General features: G+C 36.9%; 1 protein-coding gene and 1 pseudogene across 9 annotated transcripts in view; both read right to left on the reverse strand.

Annotated features, from left to right (window-relative positions):
* LOC6559773 (potassium channel subfamily T member 2) overlaps nucleotides 1–16,940 on the reverse strand; it is a 143,078-nt gene that overhangs the window by 51,740 nt on the left and 74,398 nt on the right. The gene's annotated exons all lie outside the window — the stretch shown is intronic.
* LOC122322386 lies at nucleotides 10,258–10,519 on the reverse strand (annotated as a pseudogene).

Raw genomic sequence — 16,940 nt, forward strand, 5'->3', positions numbered from 1 at the left:
TTGGAACGCATAATTTTATTATTCCACTTATTCCTTAATACTATTATTTGTTGCCCCGATTTTAAATACTTGTGGGTATGATGTTCCAAATTCACCTTTAATCGACAATTTGAATAAGGCTAATATTTTTGAATGCATTTTAGTTAAAGTAAATACTTTTTGGAAGGCTAATTTGTTGATCTATATTAACACAAGAAGAAGAAGAAGAAAGCACACAAGAATTCAGAATTAAAATTCGATTTTTAAAGTGAATTATATGAAATGAAATAGATCATTTTAGAAGTATTATCGATGTACGAATTAATAGTTATGAATATTCCATATTAATTATTCTGTGCAAAGGAATATTGATTGATATTCTTGAGCCAAATGCAAATGAAATTAATGTGTATCTTAAAGCAGAGTCAACAGTAATCTTCGTTAAACAGGCTGCATTCAGTTGATTTCGGGCTGTTATCCGAGTATTATATTGTCAACTACTTGCGACTTGTTTTTCAATTTGGCAAAGTAACAAATGACATTGAGATTGCACATCACACGAAGGTTAACCGATTGTGAATTACACAACGGAGCGAAGACTTAAGCTACGTACTTATTATGTTATATAAGCAAGAGCACAAATAGCTCCTGGCAGTTGAGTTGAACTGAGTTCAGCTGTGTGGCAGTGTTGGGCCACGCCGCACGCCTCAATGCCCCGCGGCACAGGTAAAGCAAAACAATTTCAGTTAGCTGGCAAAAAGTTCTTCAATTGCACACAAGTTGTAACTGTGGCTGTGGCTCTGTGTGTGTGTGTGTGTGTGTTGAAAGTGTATGTTTGCGCTATTGTTGTGCTTCAACAATGTACTCATAGCACACACACACACACATTTACCCCGAGAGTGGCAACTCACCTTGGTATCTGCAGTGCAATCTCGTCCAGGCTGTCGGATGGACTCATGGGCGTGCGCTCGAAGAGGCGCGAGGGCGCCAGCGTTAGGTGGCCAGTGGAATCGGTGACACATTTGAAGACCTTAGCGCCACGCCGCTGGCGCTGCTGTTGACGCTGCTGCTCGGCGCGCTTCTTGCGCTTGTTCTCCTCGGCTCGCTGGAGATTATGCAAGCGAAAGAAGAACATTGACATTCTGCGGGGTGTATGAGCCAGGGGCGCAGCGGAGTGGGAGGGGCAGGGTGAAAATTTTGTTGTGCAAGCGAAGCGGGCGAATCGGGTTTTTTTTTATATATTTTTATTTTTATTGTAGCCGCAATTGGAAATTTTTGAATTTATTTTATTTTTTTTTTTAATTCAGTTTTTAACGCGCACATTTTTGTTGTTGTTGATAAAAGTTGTTATTATTGCATTCCAAATAATTGAGTAAGTCATTTTATTTATTTTTGTTGATGTTGTTGTTGTTGTTGTTGTTGTTTTTGTTTTGTTTTCATTTGTTTTTGGGGAAGCATCATGATTTATGCAACGAAATCGACGAAATCGTTACGTTCTCTGATTTAAGCTTTGTGCTTGTGTGCAAATATGTATGTGTGTGTATATGTATATATGTGTATATGTATGTGTGTGTGTGTTGCGAGTGTGTGTGTTGCATTTCTGGGAGCTGCTGTCATAGAAAGTCATTATTCTACACATAAATAAATACACATTACTTACAAGTGGCTCATGCAAAAAGCAGAAAGTCAGTCAATCATTAATATAAATCGAACAACTGAGAATGCTTTAGTGGGAAGTGCTCGACTAGCAAATACCCTGTATGGGATGCTTTAAACACATTTGTATATATGTACACTTACTAAATCTCTTAATTGAAATATTTTTCTTACTATTTGTTTTTATATTGCCATCTAATGAAATTTAAAATTAAAATCAAATTTAATTTATATATATATATATCAAATGTAATCGCCTTAACCTGAAGAATATGTAATGTCATAGGAAAATATATATAAAGCCCAGAAGACATGGAAAACCTCAACCAGAGAGAAATGATCGAGTTCGTGCAAAATTCGTTGTTGATAGAAGATCTATTAGGCTTAGAAATATAAAATAATAATACAAATTGATTTATACATAATCTACTTAATAGTTCAGGGTACTAGATTGGCTTAGCTATCGATGATTATTAAAAACATTTATTTAATTGTGAGTTGGTCAATGTATTCTGTTTAATATACCCTTTTTGGAGAGCTCTCCGGTCACTGGGTATTGAATAGCAAATCAAAATGACATGTGACCTCGGGGCACACATAAAGCATAGCAAAATCAACTTCCGGCAGCATCAATCAACTTTAAGCACTACACAGAGGTAGAAATAGATAAAGAGAGATTCAGAGTCCGAGTCTGAGTCAGAGAAAGGGACATGTATAGAGAAGCTAGATATGGGACATAGTTTGACAGCAGCTTGTAAGCTCTAAGTGCAAGCCGGAAATTGGAATATGAGAGAGATTTGGGTTTCTTTAAAACGATTTCTTTGTCGAAAGAGAAAATCAAATTCAAAACCGAATCGGAAACGAGCGGAAATTCTTGACCAAGGCCCCAAAGCAATTCCATTTCTTCACTTAAATCGCACATGAACAGTTCATTTATTTGGCCACAAACCAGCTGGCAGGAAAATCAACGGACAGAAAGTCAAAAAATGGAGAAAAAAAAAAAGGAAAAATAAAATGAAAATAAATTAAGTAGAATAAGAATAATGGAAAATTTCGGGCATTGATTGATCAAGTCGCAATCAGGCGTTAAATACATATTAAATGAGAATGATTCCCTTGTCATCAGCAGCAATGGGCTTCCGTTCAATTAGACAACAGTTACTTTGCCTAATGACAACGCTCTCGCCGCACCTAATGAGCCAGCCTCAAGTGCGGAGGCGGAGTGGGGGAGTGGCGAGGCATGGCGATGTTTGTGTCAAAAAATAAATTAATCGAAATTTCCATAAATTGACTTAAGACATTTTCGTGGCTACGGCGGCGTCTGCACCAATACCAATCGAACTATAATGCGGCTCCAAACCTAATTACCAATCGTGTCCCAGACGGGTACTAAGGCAGAGCGAGATAGCGTATGAAAGAGATAGAGAACGAGAGAGAGAGAGAGAGAGAGGGAGAGGGAGTCAATACAACAAATTAAAGTGTGCACAGAATAGCTGATGGAACAGCAAATCAGATTCCCTGGAAAACTTAATCGAAATTCAATATATTTTTCTAAATCTAAAATGTGTGGAAATTATAATAAAAAGCACAACAAAAATATTCGGGAATTCAGTGAAAATACTTCAAAATTCAATTCTTACAATATGCTCAGATTTATTTGATTAACTTATACCTTAAAATAAAAATCTCGAACTTTGCATGTGTATCTCGATTAGAGGGTATCTAAAATCGAACACTTTGCATCATCATTAGCTCGTTGAGAGCGACAGACACTCTGCACACTTTGTTAATTAGGCAAACGCAGTCAGTCTTTAATGGCTTTGTAATTTCACCGAGATTTCCATTTTGGGGCCAGAGCTAAACGATTCAAATGCGCAAACTGAAGTAAATTAAGGCTTAATAGATATCTGAGTGCCTAGAATTTAAATGATCAGTGCAAAGTATTTTTAAATTGTTGCCTAAGACTTGACTTCTCCTTAGCAAGTCAAATTGGTTCGATTTCTTAAAAAAAAAAACAAAAATAAGCTGAAGAATTTGAATATGCCTCAGTGCAAAGTATTTTTAAATTATTGCTTAACTTGTTTAGCAAGTCAAATTTAGTGCTGAAACATAAATTGGTTGGACTTCTTTAAAAAATATGGTAAGATGAGGAATTGTAGAGCGAACGTCTTATTTTTAATGCTAGAGATATCGCTGGATTCAACAGAGAATTGCTGAAGGAGAAGACGAGGTATATCTGATAAGATGCACGATGGATCGATGACGGAGTTGTTAAAAAATGGTTTCAAGAAGCCAACAAGAAAATCGATGAATATAGCTAAGATACCAATGTCCAAAAGCGAGATTATGATAAGAAGTGAAGAAGATAGCTATAGAAGTACCACAAGAATATCCAGAACAACAACAGAATTTGCAAAGAAATCTACTAATATGAATAGAGTATAGTTCTCTTGAATCTGTGCAATAATTATAATTAAATATTATTTGAAATGAAATAACCTCGTAGTGAGTTGAATATTTATCGAAACCAAAACGGTAATTGCATGTTTTTTCAATACACTGATTTATTTAACTTTATTTAACTTATTTAACCATAACAAATTAAATTGCATGCTTTTTGCAAATAGCTTCGAGGGATTAAATGCGAATTGTGCGCAAATTAAAATATAAAGCTTAAAAGGTAACTCATTTAGTGCCATAAAGTCAGTTGATAATGGTTGTGGCAATTTTACAGGTGGCAGCCCCCGCAGGCGACTGCTCTCGATAAACATTTGTGCACCTTGAAATATGGGAAAGTGTACAAAAAAACCAAACACGTTTGGGTATGGATGACAAATAGGTGCTCAGCTATATTGACTTGCGAGAGGACTATATATTTTTTATTTTAAAAGGTTAGCTAAATAGACTTTTAATATGTCAAGCAAAGTTCAAATGTCAGTCGGTCAGTACAGCAATTAAATTGTAAAGTGATCCATTTTAATATAAGTTGGATATCGAGGATGATGTGTATAATGTAGTCCCGTAGTCTTATGCACTTCCTTCCATTTGGCCCCGAGCTACAATACAATGTATAAAATTAGTAAAGCAGTTAAGCAAACCTAAACACAGCTTATCAAATGGGCACTGTTTGCCTCTTCGTTCTTCCAGCTATGAGCCACGTAGCTACGTATTAAATGATTTCACGCCCACTGCCAAATCGGACAACAAAACAAACAATGCCAACACTCGGACAGCATTTCAACAAGCACAAAACGTACAACGGGCAATAAAAAATAAAAAATAAAAAAAACAAAACAGAACAGAACAGAAGAAAGAAAAAAACAAATGGAAAAAGAAACATCAGCCCCATAATCATTAGGGCACAAAAACATGGTCAAAAGCAAAGAACTGCGATACGCTGGCTTTTGTCTCCGATTGGGTTGAGTGCGTTGAAGCAAACAAAAATACACACACACACACACACACACAATCAAGTGCTGACCAGGGCACTATTAACAATGGGAACCAGGCTGAGGGAGGTCGGAGTGTTGCGAATATAAAGCAAAATGCCGAAATAAACACTTGTGCGTGCTCCCACTGTGCTGCTGCTTCCCTCAACCTGCTCAGCTGGCAACAAAAGGGCATATTTTCCGGCTCAACAGAGTGCGTGTGTGTGTGTGTGAGTGTGTGTGTTAGCGTGTACAGGACACAGGTCATTTCATTGTCCTCATGATGAGGCCTGCCGTAAAATGCGCCCTTGCTGCCCAACCGCAAAGAAGAGGGAAAAGATGCGTAATAAAAATGTAGACAATTTTTATGACACAGAACAATGAATGAAGATGGCCACTTTATTTCTTCATTAAAAACCCGTATTGATTGCCTCACACGCTTCAACACCAAACTAATACATAATCCCTACCCCGCTTCGCCGCCGCCAACCCACCGCATTTTGATGGTTTCACTTCAATTTTGGAGAGACAAGGTCGCTTTTGATTTACTTGGCTTTGGCAGACACGCACGTGTCGGAGTGTTGTGTACATAAGTAAATAAATGTCAATAATAAATATTAATCATACGCAATGTTGAAATCGCTCACTTGCCACGCTGCAAATTATTTTCCTGAAACCGAAGAAAATTCAATTGCATAAGCGTTTCAATTGCCCACTGAGGTGTGATAAATCTCCTTCTACCCTGCACCGTAAGAATATGAATAAAGAAAGGAGTTGGGTTATATTTAAAATCTATTATTATTCTCTATAACTTTGCCAACGTATTTAATTTGAACGCCATAACAAATATATAAGAATTAAGAAAAAGAAGTGTAATTAATTTGTGTAATAGGTATTTACAAGTCGTGCACGCCCTGCTTCTTTTCATGTGCATTTTTATTCGATAACAACCGAAAATTGAAAAGTTTATTTTGCACGCTCAGCTGGTTTAGTCCTGTGGTTGGTTTGCCTTTTGTTTGGATTCACATTTGAGTCTTTTGTATTGTTTTGCGGCTTTTGATCTGCCTGAATTTCAATATGTCTGAGCTTGACATTTCATGGAGTGTTGAATTGCCGAGTATTTGCAATTGTGCTTGTGCAGGCAATTCTATTAAATTGTGGCAGAGAACTCGACATCAAATCATAATCTCTCTCAAAAATTATGCAAAATATGTTGCAGCATATCAGATTATTGTTATTGATTTAGTCTTCAAAAACTACACAAATTTGAATACGAACTAAAATGCATTTTTGGTCAAACTTCTGAAAATGCAGTTAATTTAGTCATAGCCTAAAGTTTCCGATTAAAACGGAATAATCTATACTGTAAACAATTTGAGTTTTAGCCAAAGTTTTAGGCAACAATGGAAGCAATAAATATTTCATACGACAGCTCTAACTTTGGAGAATGTAAAATATGTTTTTAGTTATTTTGTGGGAAGACTGGAAAACTTTGGCATGCCAGCAAGAAGAAAACTTTCAAGCTAATTAAGACACTCACTCACATATTGTGAACGCACTTGAGCCAATGCTTGGCCAGGCCAACATAAAGCAGCCCAAAACTCGACTTGAGCAAATAAAGGGAATGAACTCAAAATATGAATACAAGCTATATATATATATATATATATATATATATATATATATATATGTGGAAGCGACTACAATGACTGAGCTCAGACGAGTTTGCGAAAGATGACGATGATGATGGGGATCATGGGGATCATGGGGATGGTGGGGATACTGTGGATGGTAGCCAGGTCACAGCAACAAGAACAACGACAACAATGGCTGACAGCGTGTGTGTTTCTGTGTGTGTGTGTGTGTGTACGTGTGTGTACGTGTGTGTATGTGTGTGTGTGCGTGTATCAAAAGGATTGGCATTTTAATTTGATTTCGCATTGATAGCATTGAGCAAATGGTGACAGCTTACACTGGTCATGCGGGTTGCGAGTTATGAGTTGCAAGTTGCGTAACGGGTGCAAATAAGAGTAAATAAAGGAATGCTGCAAAAATAAAGAAAACTTACATGTGAAAACCAACCAACTAGCTTGTGGTTGCGTGTAATAGTTATAGGACTATCGTTATTGTTGATATTATTATTGTTATTATTGTTGTTGCTGCTCATGTTGCATGTGGACGTGATAGATACAGATATAGGTGGAAAGAGAGATAGTTGCTTAAAATACAATTACACAGTTACACAGCACAACACAACACAGACAGAATTAGGACATGTAGCAATTATTTGCAATTATATTTGGCAGCTCCCAAAATTGTTGCTTCTTTATTTATTTGTTGTTTACCTGACGACGTTTTAGTTCAGTTAAATGCTTTATACAAATTCTTTAATAGTTTAGTTTTGTTTTGTTTTTTTAGCTTGAGCACAGTCTGTAGTTACACTTTCAGTTGTTTTAAATTGTTTATATTTACACTAATTAAATTTGGCCAATTGATGCCAAAAGTGAAGCTTAGTTTATGACTTAGATACTAATTAAAGCTTTTACCAAACCGTGTACCATTTTTGTGGTCATATGTACACTTAAATTTAAATCTAATAAATAGTGTATTTGGATATAATTCAACTACTGTATAGAGTATTTGGCTACATGGCTAATATGTCTAGTATTTTATATTAGTTATGCACGAGTCTCACATTGATGTTGCAACAGCTTAGAAGATTCTATAAAATTTTATGTATGTTTACTATGTTTTTTTTTATATATATTTAGGAGTTGACTTTGTTATTGGTCCGCAGTTGAGTTAAGCACACCGAATTCTACATTTATTTACATATAATTACTTTTATTTATTTATTTTTTACACAGCACATTTCTGTAATTTATATTTGGTCAGTTTGTTTAGGTTTAATTGAAGTGTTGGTTCTTGTTGTTGTTTATAGAATTCATTAATCGCTATATTGGTCCTGTAAATAAATCAAAATTGTATTAAATATCCACGCCAATCCACGCCAATCCGCCAATCGCATCACATCCGACTCAACTGTGCCGCACGACTGCATCCGACGACTGAAAACCACTTTAGAAAACTTTCTCAGTGCAATGAAATTATTGCCATAAACTTTTGACCAAACGAATTGCAATAACAAAAAAAAAGAAAGAAAGAGCTGAAAAGAATGCCACTCATAATGGCGCAATATGAGTGCGTTCCCCAAAGCATTTCTCCCATATAAATAGGGCCATCCTCGAGAATCGCATCAAATTGACACCCGCCGCCACTTCTGAATGCAATAAATGCTCCCTGCGAGCAGCTAGGCAGCTTGGCAGCAATTTTATCCACTGCCACGCAAAAGAGCGTCGTCCATTTGGACTAATTCAATTGTTGACAGTTTTCAGATAGTCGTAAAAATAATTTAATTACACAATTTTGCAACAGCGATGTACAAATTATGGAATTCCATGTGCATGTGGATTTTTTTAAATGAATGGCAACATTTTTTACTACGCCTTATATATTATTTATAAATGTATTCTTTTTGTTGTATATTTTCACAGGTTTCAGTAAAACGAAAAGCAAATAAGCACATTCAGTTTGCTTTTAATTAGAAACCAACGATATTATTTTCTTAATTCCAGTCCAATATTTTCGCAAAATTATGATTAAATACGTTTGATTTCCAGGGTTTTTTTTTATAAATACAGAACTTTAATTCTTCCTATTTTTTAGTAATCGAGAGAGAAAATTTCTTCACTATTTTCCGCATTTCAGAAAGAGATTGTTTTCTAATATAGATAAATTTAAAATATAATTCTAAAAACAAGAAAAACTTTCAAGTTTTCTAAAGTTCGAGAAAATTGTTTGTCCTGTGTGTAAACATGATGTTGAAAAAGTGACATTACTGGACAATAATATATTCAACTTGTCTAACTTTAATGCTTTAGCTTTCGAATAAACTTTCATTTGAATTTTATTTTTAGCAGCTGACGTCCAAACAACATATTCCACTTACAGGCGAGCAGTCAAGCTGTCAGTTAAGGGACTAAAAATAAGCCTATTTGCATTGCTACACATTTACATATGGAATAAGAACCAGGCAATTGTGTGACAATCACAAATTCTACAATAATTAATAATCAATTTTTTGCAGTTAACGTATAAATGAGCTCTTTGAGCTATATTTAGACTTTGCCTAGGTTATAGGCAACAACGAGGAAATCAATAAATAACCCACAAGCAGAATTACTCATACGAGCCGTGTGCCCACACAAGCCACGTGACATAATAAGACGTGCAACTTTACCTGGAAACTGGAAACTAACCAAAAACTGCAGCTGAAGAATCTTTTCTTCCACTGAATGAGGGCAGTGAAAGCGTGGAAATTTATTATATTCAGTTGACATGACAAGACAACAGAACTAGAACTTGAATTTGGCTCTGGTTCTGGTGCCGGTTCTGGCTACCTCTGCTTCGCTTTTTGGTGCATCAGCTGCGCGTTGCATGCGACAAGCGATTGCACCGCATCCATTTACGAAATTGAATTTATGACCCCTCGCACGCAGCTCTTTTCACATAGAAACAACAAAAAAAAATCGTTACTGTCAGCGGGCTGCAGCTGAAGTTGACCTTTGGATTCTTAAAATGAGAAAATAAAAACAAGACGAAAAAACTAGAAAAAATACTAGAAAATGACTTGATGATTATGCAATGCTCTGCTTTATGATATGGGTTAGCTTTGATATATACTGTCAGAATTTGTTGGCTTAGACAGATCAAGAAATTTTATTTGTATTTAAGTAGGTAGTTCGGGCTGACAGCCGATATAACATAACCTAACCTAACCTAAGTAGGTAGTTTTGATACAGCTATTAGAAATTGCTCCTTTAGAACAGATCTCTTCGAATACATTCTTGAAAATACATTTCTACCTCAATACTGATGATAAAATACTGCAAAGTTTGGATATAACAATCTGATCATCTAGGTAAGCAACCTTCTATAAGTATTATTTCCGATTAACTGTTTTTTTTTATTTTGTTGTCAAAACATTGTGCAATTACTGTGCAAACATGTGCTCAAATATTCAAGATTAAGTAGGATATGCTGCTTGTATATGCTTGTATATGTATATATACATATGGGTTATCAATTCCAATCCAATTACATATCGTAGGAAATTGAGCAAGTGCTGTGGCATTTAATTGCAAAGCCCGTAAAGGGTGCGTCCCTGGCACTTCAAGGCGTAAATAGCATCCATAGCAATGACGGTCCTTCAATTGGCATGCTAAGTTTAAGTAATGAGATTCCGAATCACGATCTCCAAGAATGTCTTGAGCACACCGCGATTCTCCTCGTGCTTGACTCCACCACGAAGTGCCAAACGACAAATTGGCTGCTTGGTAATACCCAGGATGTTATCCATTTCCCAATCCTTTGCCTCCCTTTCCACGACCAGTCATATTGTTGCTCTTGCCAAACTAAAAGCTTCTCACCAATTCGTCAGATAATCTACCTCGAAGATGTTTCGATTTTATTTAGATTTTAAGCTACCAGCCGGATATAATTCTCATTGCATGGAATCAACAATTATCAACATTGTAGGACCGCCTCTTAAATTTGTTGGCAGAGCTTCGAATAAAATTGCAGCCCTCTCAGCTTGGATATAAAAACAAATGTCAAGCAATTCACATGTCCGACAGTTACCAGCAGACTGGCTGACTGACTGACTGACTGGCTGACATTCAGTGTAACGTTTTGGCATTTGGTTTGGGTTTTTGGGCTTTGGCTTTGTGCACACAAAAAGTTCAAAGCAATTTTTAAAGAAACGACACAGAAAACAAAAAAACAACATGCAACAGCAAAAAGGATTTGCGGATGTGGTCAGAAAGCCACAAGGGACAAGTCAGCAATGTCAGAACGAAGTGAAGAGAGAGGGAGAGAGAGAGAGAGAGAGAGAGAGAGAAAGTAATAGAAATAGAGAGGGAGATTGAGACTGAGACTGAGACTGAGATTGCCAAAGAAATCACATCAATTTATTTTTCGATTTTGGACAGACAATGATTTGTTGTGCTGCTCATTGCTTTTTAAAGCTAAGAAAATTCTTTCACACTCAAAGACGCAAAACAATTTTCTATACACGCACACACATTGTGGCATATTTGTGCTGGGCAAAGCAGAAAAATCACTCATACGCCTCGTGTGTAATAAACTGTTAATGAAGCGAGAGACTTTGTGTATAGCAGCTCAATTTGTAAATTTCAAGACTTATGACGCATATTATGCTTAAATTGGCCAATGAAGCATTGCTAATTGGATTAGTTGACGGCAACACATGAACAAAAAAACCAACAAAAAACCCAACAAAACATTGATCAAAGGCAGAGCAGCTCAGGTTACACTCCCCAATTTAAACCTGATATGGAAACATGGAATTTATGTATTCTTCTAGAGCTGCTCGGCAAAAACCAAACCAAACACAATAAATAAATAAATAAATGCGATAATCTGCACTTCGGAGATGTTGAAATGAAATGTTCGCAAAGACGCAGAGCAAATAAATAAAGATGGGAATTAAATTGTATTGAGTGAAGTGCGGAGACTTTTAAAATGCCAGCAGCGACATCCGAAAGGTCCTTTCACAATAAACTAAAAAGAAAACTGCAAAAGAAAACACAAGCAGAAAGGAAATAAAATAAAAGAAATTACATGCGAATCGCACTCGTGATTTGTTAAAGGCGAAGCTTTTAAATTAGCAGACTGCAGATAAATAAAAAATGAAAAATAAAAACAGGAAAGTAACAAGCAGAGAGGGCAAACAGAGCCCTGCCAACATCTAAATGTAATTATTCACAACGGCTTAGTGTCCTTCTGAATTTAATTCAATTAGTCAAGCCTTAAAGAGTGCGGAAAAAACGTTAAATGATTGGACATTGTTGTAATAATTTTATAAACAATTCATTTAAATATACAAATAAAATAAATATAATATATTAATGTTCTTTTCGAAACTGAATGTGAGTCAAGTCTCGCCACTTAATCGCATTAAAGTCAGCAAGGAACTGAATACATCAACTTGGCTGTATTAAATTTTAAATTGCTCTTACTCACAAAAACACACACTGCAATTGATTCTGTGGAGTGAAGTTCAATACAGCTTAAAACAGAACTGAATGCTGGATAAGGCGGGTGTCAACTATAAGCCCGAACCAAATTGGCCAGATTTGACCATTTGCACTTGGATACTTTTTAATTCTTGGTGAGACGCATCCTGCCAGATGCGTTTACTCCTTTGTGCTAAATGGTATGGATCGGCCTTGCGTGGGTACTAAAGCTTTGATATACGTTGAATGACAAACAGTCTATAATTCTTATGAAAGCAAGTTAATTTGGTCATTTGGTGTTTAAGTAACGCAAGAGTTTCGTCAACATGACTTGGTAATAAAAAGTTGTCCATTCAAAAAGTCAACTTCGATCGATTTCTTCCTCGAATGCTATATGAAGCAGTGAACCGATCCAGTCGACTCTGGCTGTACCAGAAAGACGGATATATGCCAAGTTGCATCAGCCTTAAAGCTGACGAACTAGTTTCCATAGAAATAGACAGAGAGTCAGAAATATAGATCGAGCTAGTTAAATTGATGTGCAGAGACGTCGCCTCTCTGCCTTCAATATTTTACAAATACCCTACAAATGTAATAAGCTTAAAAACTTAAATTCAATAATTTATATCCGTTTAGAGTACAGACTTAAATACGATTGAAATTTCATTAACTGCCAGCAAAGTTTTTAAGTTAGAACTTTCATTTTATTATTTGTATTTATTGTAATAAAATATATATATTGTCCGGCGTGAAGCTGAAGAAGACTACAATGTTTGGGGCCCTCTCCAAAATCCCACTAATGCAGCTGGGGAAGTTCATCCAACCTAAAATTACCAAACTTAAATATGACTTTGATATATCATTTGTCAATCAGTATTGCATCGCTTCATTCAATTGGCTTACACACACTAAAAACTTGTGCGAAATTTCGAACTTTAATTATGTTTTTTAATTGTTGTTAATTTTACGTTACGCATGCGCCACGTTGCACTGCTCGTGAAAATCAATTTATTTGTTATTAGTCAGTTCTGGACAACAAATCGATATGGGTTGAGTTTTAATTAAAGTTTGTAATGAATTTACACGCTAAAATGTGAAGTTGCACGAAGTAAAAACTTTTTCGATTATCGGGTTTTTTAAATATTGAATGGTCAAATAGAGGTCAAATTGTAAAAGAGTCAACTGTTGCCTAATGATGCAAAAGTGCCGCATGGCAATTCTGTAATTAGACGGAAGGCGAAACGTTCTGTGGCTGCTAACAAAATTTCAAATTTCCAAAGTGATTTCGGGTGCGCATTCAATAAACTGCGGTCGCATTTGGCCGCCTCTGAGTTAATGCGTTCAATTAAGTGCCAAATGCACACACCACAACAGAACACACAAAAGTGTTCGTCCAACTAGCTGCTGAGCAGGAAAATGTTTTACTGGCTCGTTTGTGGGGGGGTTCGCAAGATGCTGCCCGGTCTTTGACTCCAGTTACAAAAAGGTTGCTGTTGCTGTTGCTGCTGTTGTTGTTGCGGTTGCCGTCGCATTGTTGCATGGAAAGTGATGCTTTAATTACATGAGTCACGCCTCAGCGTCACACAAAGCAGTAATGTGAATGTGAATGCGACTGCGACTGCTGCTTTTCACTTGCTGCCTGCTTTTGTTACCCTGCCCAGCATTGGGGCCAGCAATTAAAGTAAGTGGCGCCATTTTCATTCAGCAACGCATTGTTGCCACTCTCCACTCTCGACCTGTGTCACTCGTTGAAGCTTTGCATTTTGCAACTGACTGATGAACACTCGCTCGCTTTCCTGCTCCAGCTGGCTCGCTGACAAAGTGCTCCTCTGGCCTGTGGCCCCTGGCATTGTTCCCATTTTTGCATATTTCTCATAATTTGTTTGCTTCAACTTCGAGTGTGTCGTTTGAAAATGTCAAGGGGGCAGCAACCAGCAGCAACAGAAAGAGCACCAGCTAAAGCAACAGCAACAGCAAAAAAAAAAAGAAATAAGAAAAACAACAGCATCTCGCCTCATGATTAATGAGTTTATCTTAAGGCCTCCTGCTGCCAGACTCCACTAAATTAATTTGTTGTCGTAATTTTTTATTGAATTAAGTTAAACGAAACGCACCAAATACGATTCGCATGCAGTGAACATTCAGAAACTGCGGCATATGCCACACTTAAACAATAAAGTGTCCTTTAATAAAGAGTTCCTTCTGCTTGTTTGGTAGGTTTGTTGAATTTGATGACAAACTTAACTTGACGATATACATGTTTAAATGCCAGCATGTAATAATTCAACAAGTGAGAGCGGTGCAGTCTCACCTTATAATACATAATAATATATCATCTAATAACAGGTGCCACAGAACAGGGTGGGTGCAGCCAAGAAATGTCGATCTTTAAAGAAGATTCCTAGTAATATATCCTACAAGTTTGCCTTTACAATTTCCCAGTTCCCAGTAATATACATTCCAAGTTTGTAGCTCTTACAATGCGGAAGATATAAGCCATTATCGTTTTTGAGGGCGGTTGGGCGTTGTCCAAACAAAGGTTTTATTTAAAATTGTGGGGATATGCTGTGTTATCGATTTATATCTTGTGAAGTATCGGTTTTGGCTATTATGGGCGCAGATTTGCGTTGTTGTATAATATTTCTACCAGTTATATACTTATCAAAATTGAAATTTGCATTGTGGCATATGCCGATCTTTGAAGGACATTGCCAACAACCTACCAGCCAAATTTGATGATTGTAGCCTAAAAATTGTGGCTTTATCGATTTACGATTATCAATCTTATCGATTTCTTAGCCCCCTCCTGGATATCTTCTGTATCAAAGTATAAAAATATGACACAGCGAGCAATATAAATATTAAATGCTCTATAAAAAAAGAAATCATGCATTTTTTTGTTGTTCCTATATGAGAATAGAGCGACCACAACACAAGTCACACGCTGGCTACTATAAAAATACTAAGGATGGGTATTATCAAGATTTGCAGATTCTAACAAATTATTTTTAATTGCAATGCGCGCTCAATTTGCTGACATTCAGAAACTTAATTGTTTTTAAGCATTGCTTGAATGAGCTGCCATAATTGTCAATTATTCAATTGATAAATAAATATTTATTAGTATTCAACTTTTTTGAGTATCGATTCTGAATCAGAGTGCTTATTTCAACAACCACAATCATTGTTTGCATGCAGCAAGTCAGTTTTGTTTGCCATGTCAAGCAATATCTTTGAGATATTGTAGACATGCACAACTAGCGACCCATAAATTGAGTGCAACCAGTCGAGGGATTATAAATTTGTATAGTTAAGAGCATACACAAGGATGAGCTGCAAGAAGAGAAAACGCATATCTGATATCAGACACAAACACGCCAGAAAGCTGCAAGTGAGGGAAGAAGAAAACGTTGCATACTTTTCTGGGCAGGACAAATCGAATCAAAGTTCCCCTCGACCCTTTTTTCAAGCTTTTTCTCAATTTTGTTTTTTTTTGTACGCAGACCGGAAATTGAAACGCCATTGGAATTTCAACGAACAGCAAAAAGTGAGGGAGTAAATGCCATAGTAAAAGAATGTTAAGCGAACACAGGGAGGGGTAGGAGGAGGGAGAGGAGAAACAGGAGCGCCGTCTACTTTAAATGCAGCTAAGCAAACAAGGAGCAGCAACCAAATGTCCGACTGGGATTTGGATGTGACGGGGCAAACGCGCATCAAAATGCAGTGCGTGCAGACGATGCGACAAACTTAAAAGTGGCTGACGTTGCTGCTGCTGCTCCTGCTGCTACTTCTGCCGCTGCTGCTCCTGGTGCTGCAATGCTAACGGTAAAAACGCTACTAAGCGGTCAATTGGCTAAGAGCGAATTTGAATAGGAAAATCGTTATGCAGTTTGCTTTGACTTTTAGCTACGTGTCATGTGGCATGTGGCAGCTATCTGCAGCCGTTCAGCTCAGGTTGAAGCATAATGCAGTTATCCAGCATTTCTCATTGATTCATTTTGCGATGGCGACCGAAACCCAATAAAATTGGCAGCGACTTTAGTGCCCTAAACGCGTCACAAGATGCGCCAATTAAGTGAAACTCGCTCTTTCTACAACTACTGAGTGCATGCCCAAAGGGAATGTCACAACTGAAAGTTGGCGACGCTTTTCGTGAGTGTGTGTTCAACTACTTACACAAATTAAACGCACACACACACACACACACACAAACACACACACACACACACACACACACACACACACATACACATACACTACCATATGCAAACACTTAAGCGGCAATAGTTGAAGTCAGCGCGGCAGCACTTGAGAGCCAGTCTCTCAGGGCGCTCTCACTTCATTCGCTGCATTCAAATGAGTTACACAGTCAAAAATGTTGTTTTCAAATTTAAACTACTAACTATTTTCAATTCAATGCAAGAACTTTAGTATCATTTTAGTAAAAGCTAGAATGTTAGTTTTTTTTTTATTATGTGTTAACTGGGTAAAGATATAGTATCGTCGTGTTGCATGTTCCGAACGCTTATGTCACAAAAACACTCAACCTAACAAGGATTCTGGCATTCGTGCAAGAGCTGGAGTTGCTGAAAGAGCTATAAGCTCAGAAGGGGGCACAATGGATCCAGCAGGTTGCAGTGCATATAATATTATATATATTATATATAATATTTCCCTTATAATGACTTAACTACAGGCAAAGTAGGATTTTAATTTTAAAATTCAAATTAAATATCCACAAGAAGATTTGTGCCTGAATTTGTGCCAAAAACATTGCAAT

Source organism: Drosophila grimshawi, unplaced genomic scaffold, assembly GCF_018153295.1.
Source record: "Drosophila grimshawi isolate 15287-2541.00 unplaced genomic scaffold, ASM1815329v1 contig_1369, whole genome shotgun sequence".
Taxonomy (NCBI): Eukaryota; Metazoa; Arthropoda; class Insecta; order Diptera; family Drosophilidae; genus Drosophila; species Drosophila grimshawi.